General features: G+C 48.7%; 1 long non-coding RNA gene across 1 annotated transcript; it reads left to right on the top strand.

The window, feature by feature from the left end:
* Nucleotides 1-264: 264 nt before the first annotated feature.
* On the top strand, nt 265-7,085 carry LOC113894559. Its single transcript, XR_003512133.1, has 2 exons — nt 265-551; nt 5,301-7,085. It is a non-coding gene; the product is annotated as an uncharacterized LOC113894559 (long non-coding RNA).
* The last annotated feature ends 4,916 nt before the right edge of the window (nt 7,086-12,001 follow it).

The raw sequence follows: 12,001 nt of genomic DNA, 5'->3' as shown, positions 1-12,001 counted from the left end.
CATCCACCGTCTCTTCCATGTCCAACATGGCCACCTCTTCCCTCTACAGAGATAGAGAGGCAGTCCAGGTGGGCAGAGGGCCAGCCACCTGTTGGGAAGCGTAGTGCAAAATAGCCATAAAAGGAGAAAGTCCTTGGGAAAATGGTGAAGGGCCAGAAGTACTCGGCTTTGCACTACGGACAGAAAGACATCTCCTGCCTTTGGTTATGCTCGGCGCCAAGAGTTAATAATAAATAGGGATGTTACTTGTGAGAGCGGGTTGTGGAAGAAGCCTTAGAGTGTGCTGTCCTTGAAATGTTTCTACTGATTATGTGTTAACTCTGTATGCGCTCTGCTGGCTGCATACTTTAAGCTCTTTGTTCCTGCTTCTATAAAAAAGCTTGACTGCAGAAATAAACTTGTCAGTCCTTGCAAGAGACTGTCCGAGTGTCATTCTTTCAGGTTCATCGCTTCCAAGTCCTGGGGAAAAAAAAAAAATCCCCAACAAGTGGCGCCACGAACAGGTACTTGAGAGAAAGGCTGAACAAAGCAACGAGCCCCTGCAGAAAGAGGTAAGCAGGATGGGACAACATAGTGGTAAAATTCCTTTCATTTCTATAATGTATCATTTTTTGAAACAAAACGGTATTAATGTTTTAAGAGATCAGTTGAACGACTGCTATCATATTTTACTGGAACAATTCATGGTTCCCAGAAGAGGGGACACTCAATCTAGACATATAGAAAAGGGTTAAAAATAATGTTTTGCGAGCATATCGGCAAGGGTTATCTGGTCACTCATACGGGCTATCATAGAACAAATTGAAGGACATAACATTGATTTGGAAGTAAAAACTATTCAATCTTTACATGAATATGAGCTTAAGGAACAAGATATGCAAGATGCTTTGAAATATAAGAATGTTATGCTCAATCAGACACAATCCTTAGAAAAACAACTTAGAGACATATATATACAGGATATGTCAAAACTGAAGCCACTTGGAACGGAGGTCATTTCTTTCAATGGACAGCCCAAATCTCAGGTTTTTCCTTCTGCTCTGCCTGTAACAGCAATTGCTAACTTTGCTCGTACTAATCATTTCACTCCTCCTCGGGAGATGCCTGCTTGCACTTTCGCTTTCCCAATGCAATTTAATCAACCTGCCCAAGGCCAAAATACTTGGGCTGATCTAGATTTTGGCATGTTGTCTAGCTTTAAGAAAGCATGCACTCTGTATGGACCTACTTCTCCTTACTGTATAGAATTTCTCAGAGGATGGGCTGACCGTTGGATGCCATATGATTTTTTTTTCAAGTAGCAAAGATGGTTTTAAATCCTCAACAATTACTGCAATGGCAAATGTGGGTTGATGATGAGGCCTGACAGCTGATGATTGACCAGCAATCTTGTGGTAACCCTGCCAATTTAACCTATGATATACTGACTGGAACAGGGACTATGGCCAATGTAATGGTGCAATTAGCTAATGTTACCTTTGAGTTGTTACATTTCATTAAAGAAACTGCCTGCAGGGCATAAACAAAGGTTGATAGCACTAACTCTGATGGTTCATTTGTTAAGATTATTCAAGGACATGAAGAGGAATATTCTCAACTTATAGGAAAATTAAAGGATGCAATTGAGAAATCTATTAAGGATGTGACTTTGCAAAATATTATTTTAAAACAACTTGCTTTTGAAAATGCTAATGAGGAATGTCAATCCATGCTTAGACCAATTCGAGAGACTGGCTTTCTTATGGAATATTTGAAAGCATATAAGGATATTGGATCTATGTCCCATAGAACAAAATTTGTGGCATTAGAAACCTTTAATGTACAAAAAGCTGCTAATGCCAAATGTTTTAACTGTGGGAAGCCCAGCCATATGAAAAAACAGTGTCGCCTGCCAACACAGGCCGGAAAAAATAATACTACTTCTAATAAGAAGAGACCCCCAGGAGTATGTCCAAGATGTAAAAGGGGGTTCCATTGGCTGAATGAATGTCATTCTAAATTTGATAAGGATGGAAACACCTTGAACCCCAATGCACAACAAAAACAACAGGGAAACTAATAAAGAGGCCATCCTCTAGCCCCACTACAAAAGGAGGACCTAACGTTATGACGCTACAAGCAGCTACATCTAAGAGTGCTTGCATTGATATACCTAGTCCTTATGATATAGAACTAATAGAATTATACAACCCCACAAAATTCCCACTGGATATTATGGCCTGATTCCACCCGGGACAATGGGACTGATTTTGGGACATAGTAGCTACACAATGAGAGGTTTAATGGTATTGACTGGTGCTATGGATGAAGATTATGAAGGGGAAATACATATTATGGTAAATGTTGTGAAAATGGGAAATGTATACTTACAAAAAAGGGAACATTTTGCACAATTATTACTTTCACCATATGTCAAACCAATGAAGGCATCTGATAAAGTTCGGCAGGGAGGCTTTGGCAGTACCAACCTTACTGCTGCACTATCCACCTTATTAAAGGAACATCGGAAACCCATGCTTACTTTACACATATGGGGAAAAAATTTTCACAGGCATGTTAGATACCAGAGCTGACATTTCAATCATTAGAGCTGCAGAATGGCCCCTCTACTGGGGTAAGGTTATGGCTCCTTCTAGACTATTAGGAGTAAATAAAGCTGATGCCACACAAACTTTTGTCAATGCATCCTATTTACAAATGTATGACCCTGATCAAATTGTAGCTTATCTTAAACCATATATTACTAATATCCCAATCAATTTATGGGGACAAGATTTTCTTGAACAAACGAAAGCCACAATTTCTTTAAATGAACCTTTTAATGGGGGCCATTGAGTTAACAACACTGCCCCTCGATTGGGAATCTGATACCCCAATATGGACACTTCAATGGCCCCTAACTAAAGAAAAATTGGCAACTCTTACGCAATTAGTTAATGAACAATTACAAAAAGCTCATATAGAGCCTTCATTTTCCCCGTGGAATTCCCTTATTTTTGTAATAAAAAAGAAGTCAGGAAAATGACGAATGTTGATAGATTTAAGAAATGTTAATAATACCATGTTACCTATGGGGCCCTTACGACCCAGATTGCCCTCCCCTTCTATGGTACCAAAAGGATGGTCTGTAGTTATTATTGACTTACAAGACTGCTTTTTTACTATACCTTTGCACCCTAAAGATAGAAAATGTTTTGCCTTTTCAGTTCCTTCTATAAATCACATGGCTCCTGTTAAAAGATTCCAATGGAAGGTGCTACCTCAGGGAATGATGAACTCCCCTACCATTTGCCAATATCTCATATCTGTTTTATTACAACCCATTAGAAATAAGTATCCTACTGCGTTTATAATTCATTACCTGGATGATATACTTCTTTCTATGGAATCTGAATTCTATTTGCAACAGTTATATAATGAAGTTACTACTACTTTTCAAAATCATGGCCTGCTTGTAGCACCAGATAAAATTCAATGGAAAGCACCCTTTAATTATTTAGGACATGTTATGGAAGAATCTAAAGTCAAACCTCAAAAAACTCAAATTTCTGTGCAATCTCTACACACGCTGAATGATTTTCAAAAATTGCTAGGAGATATTAATTGGCTGCGGCCATCTGTCGGCATCCCCACCTATGCCTTACAAAATCTATTTAAAATTTTAGAGGGATCCCCCGACCCTAATAGTCCTAGGCAGCTAACAAAAGAGGCCAAAGAAGAATTGGCCTTAATGGAGAAATGCATTCAACAATCTTTTTCAACTCGGCTAGATTATGATCAACCAGTTTCTTTATATATATTCCCCACAGAACATTCACCCACGGCAATTATAGCTCAACATAGCCCAATAGAATGGGTATATTTACACACTAAACAGTCTAAAAAAATTGTATCATATATTGAGAAAATAGGGCACTTAATTGTGTCAGGAAGAAGCCATGTACAAACTTTGACTGGATTTGATCCATATGCAATACACGTTCCCTTGACAAAAAGGAATTGCAAATTGCCTTACAGTATAACCTGACCATGAAAATGGCATTAAGTGATTTTCAGAATGTTATCTCATTTCATTTACCGAAAGGAAAATTATAGGACTTTCTACAATGTACTAAATTCATTGTAACTAATATCATTGCATCCCAGCCTATTATCAACGCACCCACCTATTTCATTGATGGCAACAAGAAAGGCATAGCAAGGATTGTCGGCCCTGATATCAAAGAGAAATTACCTACTACCTATTCTTCAATACAAAGAGTTTAGTTGTATGCTTTATATGCTCTTTTGTCGCTTCAACCATTATCCTTCAACGTATATACTGATTCCAAATACCTTGCTTCCCTTTTTCCTGATTTTGTTACCGCCTTTTTATACAACCTAGATGAAGAATTATATACTCTCTTTTCACAGACTCAAGCTTTAATTCGCTCACGTACGGAACCTTTCTGTATTACACATATACGTGGTCATTCAGGTTTACCTGGCCCTCTGGTCGCAAGAAATGATGCTGTTGACAGGCTCATAGCTCCCATTTTTACATCTGCCAATGATGAATGTGCTAATATTCATACCAATGCTAACAGATTGCACTCTAAATACCATATTCCTCTCACTGAAACACGGCATATTATTAAAACCTGTGATGTCTGCGCCCCTCTGCACTTACAAACTATGATTTCAGGAGTTAATCTCCGGGGGCAACAACCTAATTCCCTTTAGCAATCTGATTTCACTCACTGCTCCTTAAAGAAAATTTTCTTTACTTTTTGTCTCAATAGATACATTTTCCAACTTTATCTGGACAGTACCTGTCTCTTCAGAATCCAGCAAACACGCCATTTCCACACTCTTACTCACCTTCCCCGTTATGGGGATTCCTTCTGTCTTGAAAACAGACAATGGACCTGCATTCACCTCGCATTCATTTCGTTCATTTTTATCAGAATGGAACGTCACACACATTACAGGAATACCCTATAATCCTCAGGGGCAAGCCATTATCGAAAGAGCCCACCACACCCTAAAAACTCATTTACTAAAACAGAAAGGGGGAATATGGAAGAGGAGATACACTTCTTATCCCATGAACCCTCAATTACTATTATCTTTAACTCTTTATTCCCTGAATTTTTTAAACTTAACAAAAAATAATTCTGACACTCGTGCAGATAGACATTTTGCAGAAGACAAAAACAGCAAATTAGAAATCAATACACCAATATGGTATAAGCAATTTAATCAGTGGCTGCCAGGAATCTTACGACTTCTAGGCAAGGGTTATGGTCTTGTCATTGCAGATGGAGAGGAAATCTGGGTTCCCCTTCACCATGTCTGCTACCGAGAAGGACCCCAAGACCAGACTCCCTCGGGAAGTGACGAAGTTGACGCAAAGGGTCTCGTCAATGACCCTGGAGGAGCCAATGAGGAAACGCCATCGTCTGAATCCTTACCCGACATGGGCTCAAGTGAAAACATGACTCGTCAGGCTGAGCAGACACTGAAGAGTACTGGAACTCCTATGACTCCAGATAAGCTGTTTCTGGCGATGTAAACTGTTCTGAAGAGCAGGATGAGCATCATAATTGCTCCTGGTTTAATAGATCAAGCATTGGAGGCTTTCATAAATCTAAGACATGTTTCTGGACTGATAAGGACATATTGCTGAATTGGTATAACGGGGGCTTATCACCCCCATGACCCAGGATTGTCGTCCCCATTGTGGGGCCAAAGCAATGGCACACTTGGAAAATTCCAACAGCTTTAGAGCACTTTGCTAATGTTTATGGGACTATGGGTGTGTTTCGTCCTTCTAATTATACCTTCTTATACAATAGTACTGGCTATATTCAATCGTGTGTTCACCTTCCATACTTGTTTATTATAGGGCATTTTGATATTGACTTATCGGCCAAGATTGTCAATTGTACTGCATGTGCATTGTATACCTGCCTTAATCACACCATTTCATATCACAATGCTAGCATTGCGCTAGTTAAACAAAGATCTGAGTTATGGCTTCCCGTAAATTTAACTGAGCCTTGGACTGATTCTGTATTTCTTTCTGTACTGTTGCAAACTGGGTTTAGGCGATCTAAGCACATCCTTGGGTGGATTATTGTAGGCATCTTAAGCCTTATCTCCATTGTGACTGTAGGAACTTTGTCTGGTATGGCTTTACATAATTCTATACGAAATCATGATTTTATCACTGCTTGGCACAAAGACTCTCATGATCTGTGGACTCGACAAGCTCAAATAGATCAGCAATTACAAACACGAATTAATGAGTTACAAACTGTGGTTATCTACTTAGGAGATCAAATGCAGCAACTGACTTTCCGAACACGTATACGCTGTCACTGGAATTTTACTTCTTTTTGTCCGACTAACATGCCCTATAATAGCACTGAATATCCTTGGAATAAGGTTAAGGCACATTTGCAGGATCTCACAAATAACTCAAGTTTAGACATCAATTTGTTGAAACAACAAGTTGTTAATTTTCAAGTTAGGGTACCTAGGGAATTGTATAGTACTCAATTCTATGATACTTAACCAAAACCCTATCATCTCTAGACCCTAGGGCTTGGCTTTCAGGAAGCAATATTTTTATATATGTATTAATCACCCTGCTCTTTCTGTCCTTGATTATAGGATACAGAAGTCTCTACTCAAGACTCCGTGCCTCCCACAATGGAGTCCAACTAGCCGCCGCCATGCTTAATTTAAAAACAAAAGGAGGATATGTTGGGAAGCATAGTGCAAAATAGCCGTAGAAGGAGAAAGTCCTTGGGAAAATGGCGAAGGGCCAGAAGTACTCGGCTTTGCACTACGGACAGAAAGACATCTCCTGCCTTTGGTTATGCTCGGCGCCAAGAGTTAATAATAAATAGGGATGTTACTTGTGAGAGCGGGTTGTGGGAGAAGCCCACGAGTCATTTAGAGCACGCTGTCCTTGAAATGTTTCTACTGATTATGTGTTAACTCTGTATGCGCTCTGCTGGCCGCATACTTTAAGCTTTTTGTTCCTGCTTCTATAAAAAAGCTTGACTGCAGAAATAAACTTGTCAGTCCTTGCAAGAGACTGTCCGAGTGTCATTCTTCCAGGTTCGTCGCTTCCAAGTCCCGGGGAAAAGAAAATCCCCAACACCACCCATTTCTGCGGGAAGAGCTGAGCCTGCCATTCCCCAGCCCTGGACCAGCTGCACCAGGCCCGCGCCCCTGTCATGCAGAGACGCCGTCCCAGCAGGGCCAGGCTGCAGGCTCTGGAGTCTCCTGCAGCCAGGCCTCTGCCCAGGGAGTGGCTCAGCGAGAGAGAGGAACCCAAAGGGTCAGCCAACGCCTGGGGCCAAACTCAGGGCCCATGGTCACGGGGAGGGGCCACTACATGTGGTTCTGTCTGTAAAGCTCTCAGCGCCACCACAGGGCAAACACAGAGGATGGAGCAGGGCTTCAGGGCCTATGGAGGCCAGAGGGAAACGCAGGGGACACGCAGCTCCAGAGCCGCCCAGGGCCACTGTGTTGGTGGCTGCATGGACACACACAGGTAAACAGCCAGGGGCTCACCCTCACATACGGTCACACACACATAGCACACGCCAGACACACACCAACACACACAATACCAGACACACACCAGATACCAGATCCACAAAGGCTAAATGGAAGGGAGCTCACCCTCACACATGGGCACACACACACACACAGCAGACACATACCAGACACACCAGACCTCAGACACACACCACACACACCACACACACCACATGGGGAGTGCAAGCTGAGCAGGGAATCCATGGAGGATCACAGATGAGGGAATGCCCACATCCCAGCCTGTGTGGTGGTTCCCTGGGGACCCTGGGTGGGTGTGGGGTCTGTTCATCTCTCACAGCCACCGTCTCTACGAAAAGCCCAGCTCCATGGAGCTTCTCCAGGGTGTCCCCCATGCGGCACTGGGAACAGAAGCTGGGGCTGAAGCCCCCCTCCTCCCCACAAGGCCTGTGTGGAGGCAGCCCAGGGTCCCGCATGGGGAAGCGTCTTACTGTCCCATCACTGTGAGCACAGGGACAAGCCAGAGGGGTGGCTGGGAAGCGGGCATGGCTCAGGACACGGGCTCCAGGCCCCATGTGTGTGACCGTGGGAAAGTCATTGGCCCCCTGTGCCTCAGTTTCCTCTTCTCCAAGGGGAGGAAGGCTGGAGTGAAGGGAGGCTGCACCCAGCACTGTGGCCACCAACCTGTGACTCAGGCCGCAGTGACGGCACCCTGGATGGGGTGCTGATGCCCACTCACCTGTCCCCCAGACCCCGCCCTCATGACTGAGACCCACCCAGGCACCTGTCTACAGACATGCCACGAGCCCCAGCTCTGGCAGGTGGCATGGTGTCTGCCACAAGGCAGCCCCTTTGTGGCTAAGAGGTGCTGAAGGAGCCCTGCCCGCAGCCCCCAGGGGAGAGTGCCTCAGGCAGCAGCCTCAGGCTGGTGACTCTTCTGAGCCTGCTCCCAGTCATCCAGCCCTGCTGGGTCAGAGCAAACAGACCTACAGTGGGGCAGGCAGGGTGGGGCTGGCAACAGGGTGCTTTGGACTGAAGCTGGCTCCCCTGGGTGGGGGTACTCATCCCAAAGAGTCTCCAAATGGGGCCTGGGGGAAGAGCGGCAGGGGGACAGCTGAGGGTGGGTGAGGACTGGCAGGTCAGCACTGCTCGGAGCCCCAAGGGAGCAGTCAGGCCAGGGGCCTGAGCCCTGGGAGAAGTCTGTCACCCTGGGGTGCAGGGAGGCCTCTAGGGAGGGGGTTGGCCAGCCTGGGGTGCGGCTCTCATGCTCTCTCCTCGTGGCCTGCCCACCTGCCGGCTCTGAGCCCCCACATGGCCCTGCGAGCCCCTCTACTCCTTCAAGCACAGCTCCTAAAAATAGAGCTGCTCAAGAGGCAGGTTGGGGTAGGGAAGGGCTTCTAGCTCATAGGAGGCATCTGAGATCGTGTCTAGGCACTGGTGCCAGGAAGGTGGGGGGCCAGGGGGACCTCCAGTTAGGAGATGGGCCAGAAGGTCCATGCCAAGCCCCCACCCGTCCTTTCTAGCAGGTCGCTATCACAGCCAAAAGGCCAGGGTCACCTTTCTTGGGGAATAAAGCAGAAACCATAGAAGGCAGAAAGAACACTGGCCATGCTGTCAAAGGCCCAGGTTTAATACCCAGCTTTGCTGTATGACCTTAGCTGAGTCACTTAACCTCTCTGTGCCTCCATTAACCTATCCATGAAACAGAAGAGCGGAGGCCCCACTCTCAGCCCTGTGCCCAGCAGGCAGCTGGACCTGACCACAGCTGTTGGCCCACCCTCAGAGCTGGACTAGGGCAACGCGATCCTCCCAGATTCCTCTCCTGCCTGAAGTCCCAGGGTAAAGAGGAGGAATTTGGGAAGTCAGGCCTCCCAGCTGCACCAGGACAAGAATGAGCCTCAAACGCCCATCTCCAGGTGCCCGCCCCCCGTGTTCCTTCAGGAGGGAGCAGTTCTCCCTGCAGAGCTCCAGCAGGCACTCTCCCCAGGAGAGTGGGATGGGGGCACTGGACTCAGGGTTAACACCCTCACCCAGGGAGCCGGACTCCCCCCACCCCCCCAGGAAGCAGGTCTCTCCACGCCCCTCAGCCTGCACCCTGTCCAGGGTGGGACCCATCCCTGCATCTGCCTAGAAGGGCCTCCGGGGTCCCTGGTCCCCTGGCTACCTTTGGTGGGTGGCCTTTCTCAGCAGTTCTGACAGCTTCTGAACCCCAGGGAGGAGAATGTGGCCACGAGGACTGTTCTGACTGGTGTGGGCACCCATGGCCTGGCTCTGCTCCCCAGGGACAGGGGGAGGACCTGCCCAGGATGGGGCAGGGGCTCCCCGCCTGGAGGGAGGAGGTGCCAGGATGGGGGTCCCCAAGGGTCGGAACACCATTTCATTTAAAGGCCTGGTAATTATCTCTCCATCCTACAAACGAGGAAACAGACCCAGGGAGGGACAGCTATTCACCCAAGACCTTCCACCCGCCCCAGGCCTTCAGTGGGAGGTCTGTGATTCAGACCCAAGTCTCCAGCCTCAGGCTGAGGATCAGTTAAACTAGGCTCAGTGATTTATCTCTGAGACTCTGCCCTCTAAAGCTGCCAAGGGAAGGAGGCCTCTCCCAGCTCCGACACCCAGTCAGAGTGGACACTGCGCCTTGGGACAGAGGGCCCAGACTACAGGGCATCCCTCTGCTCTTAGAGCCTGCCCCAGTCTTACCCAGAACAGGAGCTGCCAACGGACCCATTGTGCTGTCTGCTCTCCCTCATGGGGTTTGGGCGAGGGCAGGGGCTGGACAGGCTTTAAGCAGGCCCACGGCTCGGGGGTGGGAGAAATGTGTGCAGGAGTCACCCTGGAGGTGGCGGGGGCAGGGGGAGAGGGAGTGTTGGCTGCTAGTTTGGCAGGTGCCAGGGACAGGGCTAAGGGAACCTGTACCCCAGGCCATATAAGCACGGAGTCGGACACGACTGAAGCGATCTAGCAGCAGCAGCAGCAGCAAACCTACTTACAATGTCCACGCGGCCAGCGACAGGGGCCTCGCATTTGCTTGCACGCCTGTGTCTGTGGCCTCCAGCACAGTGCCTGGGCCATGGAAGGGCCTGGGACAGGACAAAGAAGAGGAAGCAAACCTGGGGGAGGCCTGCTCTCTGAATTCTCAGGGCCCCGTCCTGCCCAACTCCTCCTGGGCCCTGAGCCCTGGCCCTGCCAAAGGCCGCCTGTGGGTGATGCACACTCCTCTCCATGGGCAAGGATAGCCTCTCCCTGCTTCCCCCCTCACCTGACCCATGTCCCATCCCCCCTCAACATCGCTGCCTGGGGAGCCCCAGGCCCCGTCCGTCACACACTCCTCACCTGCTCTGCTATCGACCTGGCCCCGTCTCAGCTAAGGCTGTCCTTCCACAGTCCCCAGGGGCCTCTGTGCCCAGTGGCCTGAGTCGCCTTCTCCAGGCTCAGGGGCCCTTCCCACACCAGTAGATCTGGGGTGGGACCGGCTGAAGCCAGGAGCCAGCAGCTGGCACCGAGGGACAGTGAGCAGCCAGGCCGCCACCCCCTCTCCTGGTCTGGCTCCTGGGGGCCCAGCTGGGCTTTTGTCCTGGCCCCAAATCTCCTGCAATTTAGGAACCACTTTTCCTACACCTTCCCTTAACTCGACCGACTTCAGTGGGTACCTCGTAAGCTCAAAAGTCCTTCAAATGGGACAGAATTTGCTTCCGTGGATGCCTGGGAGAGGGCTCTGGCACCCGAGGCCCCACAGGAAAAGCCTGGCAGTTTCCAGACATCCATGGCCTGACTGTGTGTGTGGCCTCCAGGGACCGTCCTAAGGCAGGATGGACTGACTCAGAGCACGGGCGGCCATCCTTGCAGCCGCCACAGCTGGCCTGCCCCGGATGCCCTGCCCTTGCACACGAGGTGAAGTCACCTCCCTGAGCTTACAGCAGAGGAGGGACGAGAACACAGAGATGGTGCCCACAGCCCTGAGGACCCACAGGAGGCCTGGCACGGGAGGCGGGCACAGTCAGGTGGGCGCCCAGGCTGTGTGCTGTCCCTCACATGTCACCCTGAGGTCGCCCTGGGTGTGCGACCCACCCCCCCCCGAAGGGTGAGTGCAGGGCCTTCTGTGTAGATGAGTGAGTTCAAGAGGGTGGGTGGTGTGGTGCTGCCCTCTGCACCCTGCCCAGGCAGCCCTGATGGGCACTGAGGGCTCCCCCCGGGGGCAGCAGCACCAGACGCCCAGACCCCAGGGCCACGTGGGCCAAATCCCTCGGGCCACTCTCAGACCCCCATGCTGGAGGGATGGCTCTGCTGTGCTGGGCAAACCCACCCACCAGGACCTTCCTGAGTGTAGCAAGCAAGCGCTCAGCACCTCTCGTCTGCTTGCTGACAGTTCCTGGTGGGGCATACCTCTCTGGGGGTGCCCAGCCCCGCCCTCCTGGCTCCTCCCGGGAACTCCGAGGTTACACATGTG

The sequence above is a fragment of the Bos indicus x Bos taurus genome, chromosome 1 (assembly GCF_003369695.1).
Source record: "Bos indicus x Bos taurus breed Angus x Brahman F1 hybrid chromosome 1, Bos_hybrid_MaternalHap_v2.0, whole genome shotgun sequence".
NCBI classification, from domain to species: domain Eukaryota; kingdom Metazoa; phylum Chordata; class Mammalia; order Artiodactyla; family Bovidae; genus Bos; species Bos indicus x Bos taurus.
The sequence above is the reverse complement of the archived record's forward strand: the minus strand, read 5'-3'. Positions and strand labels throughout refer to the sequence as shown.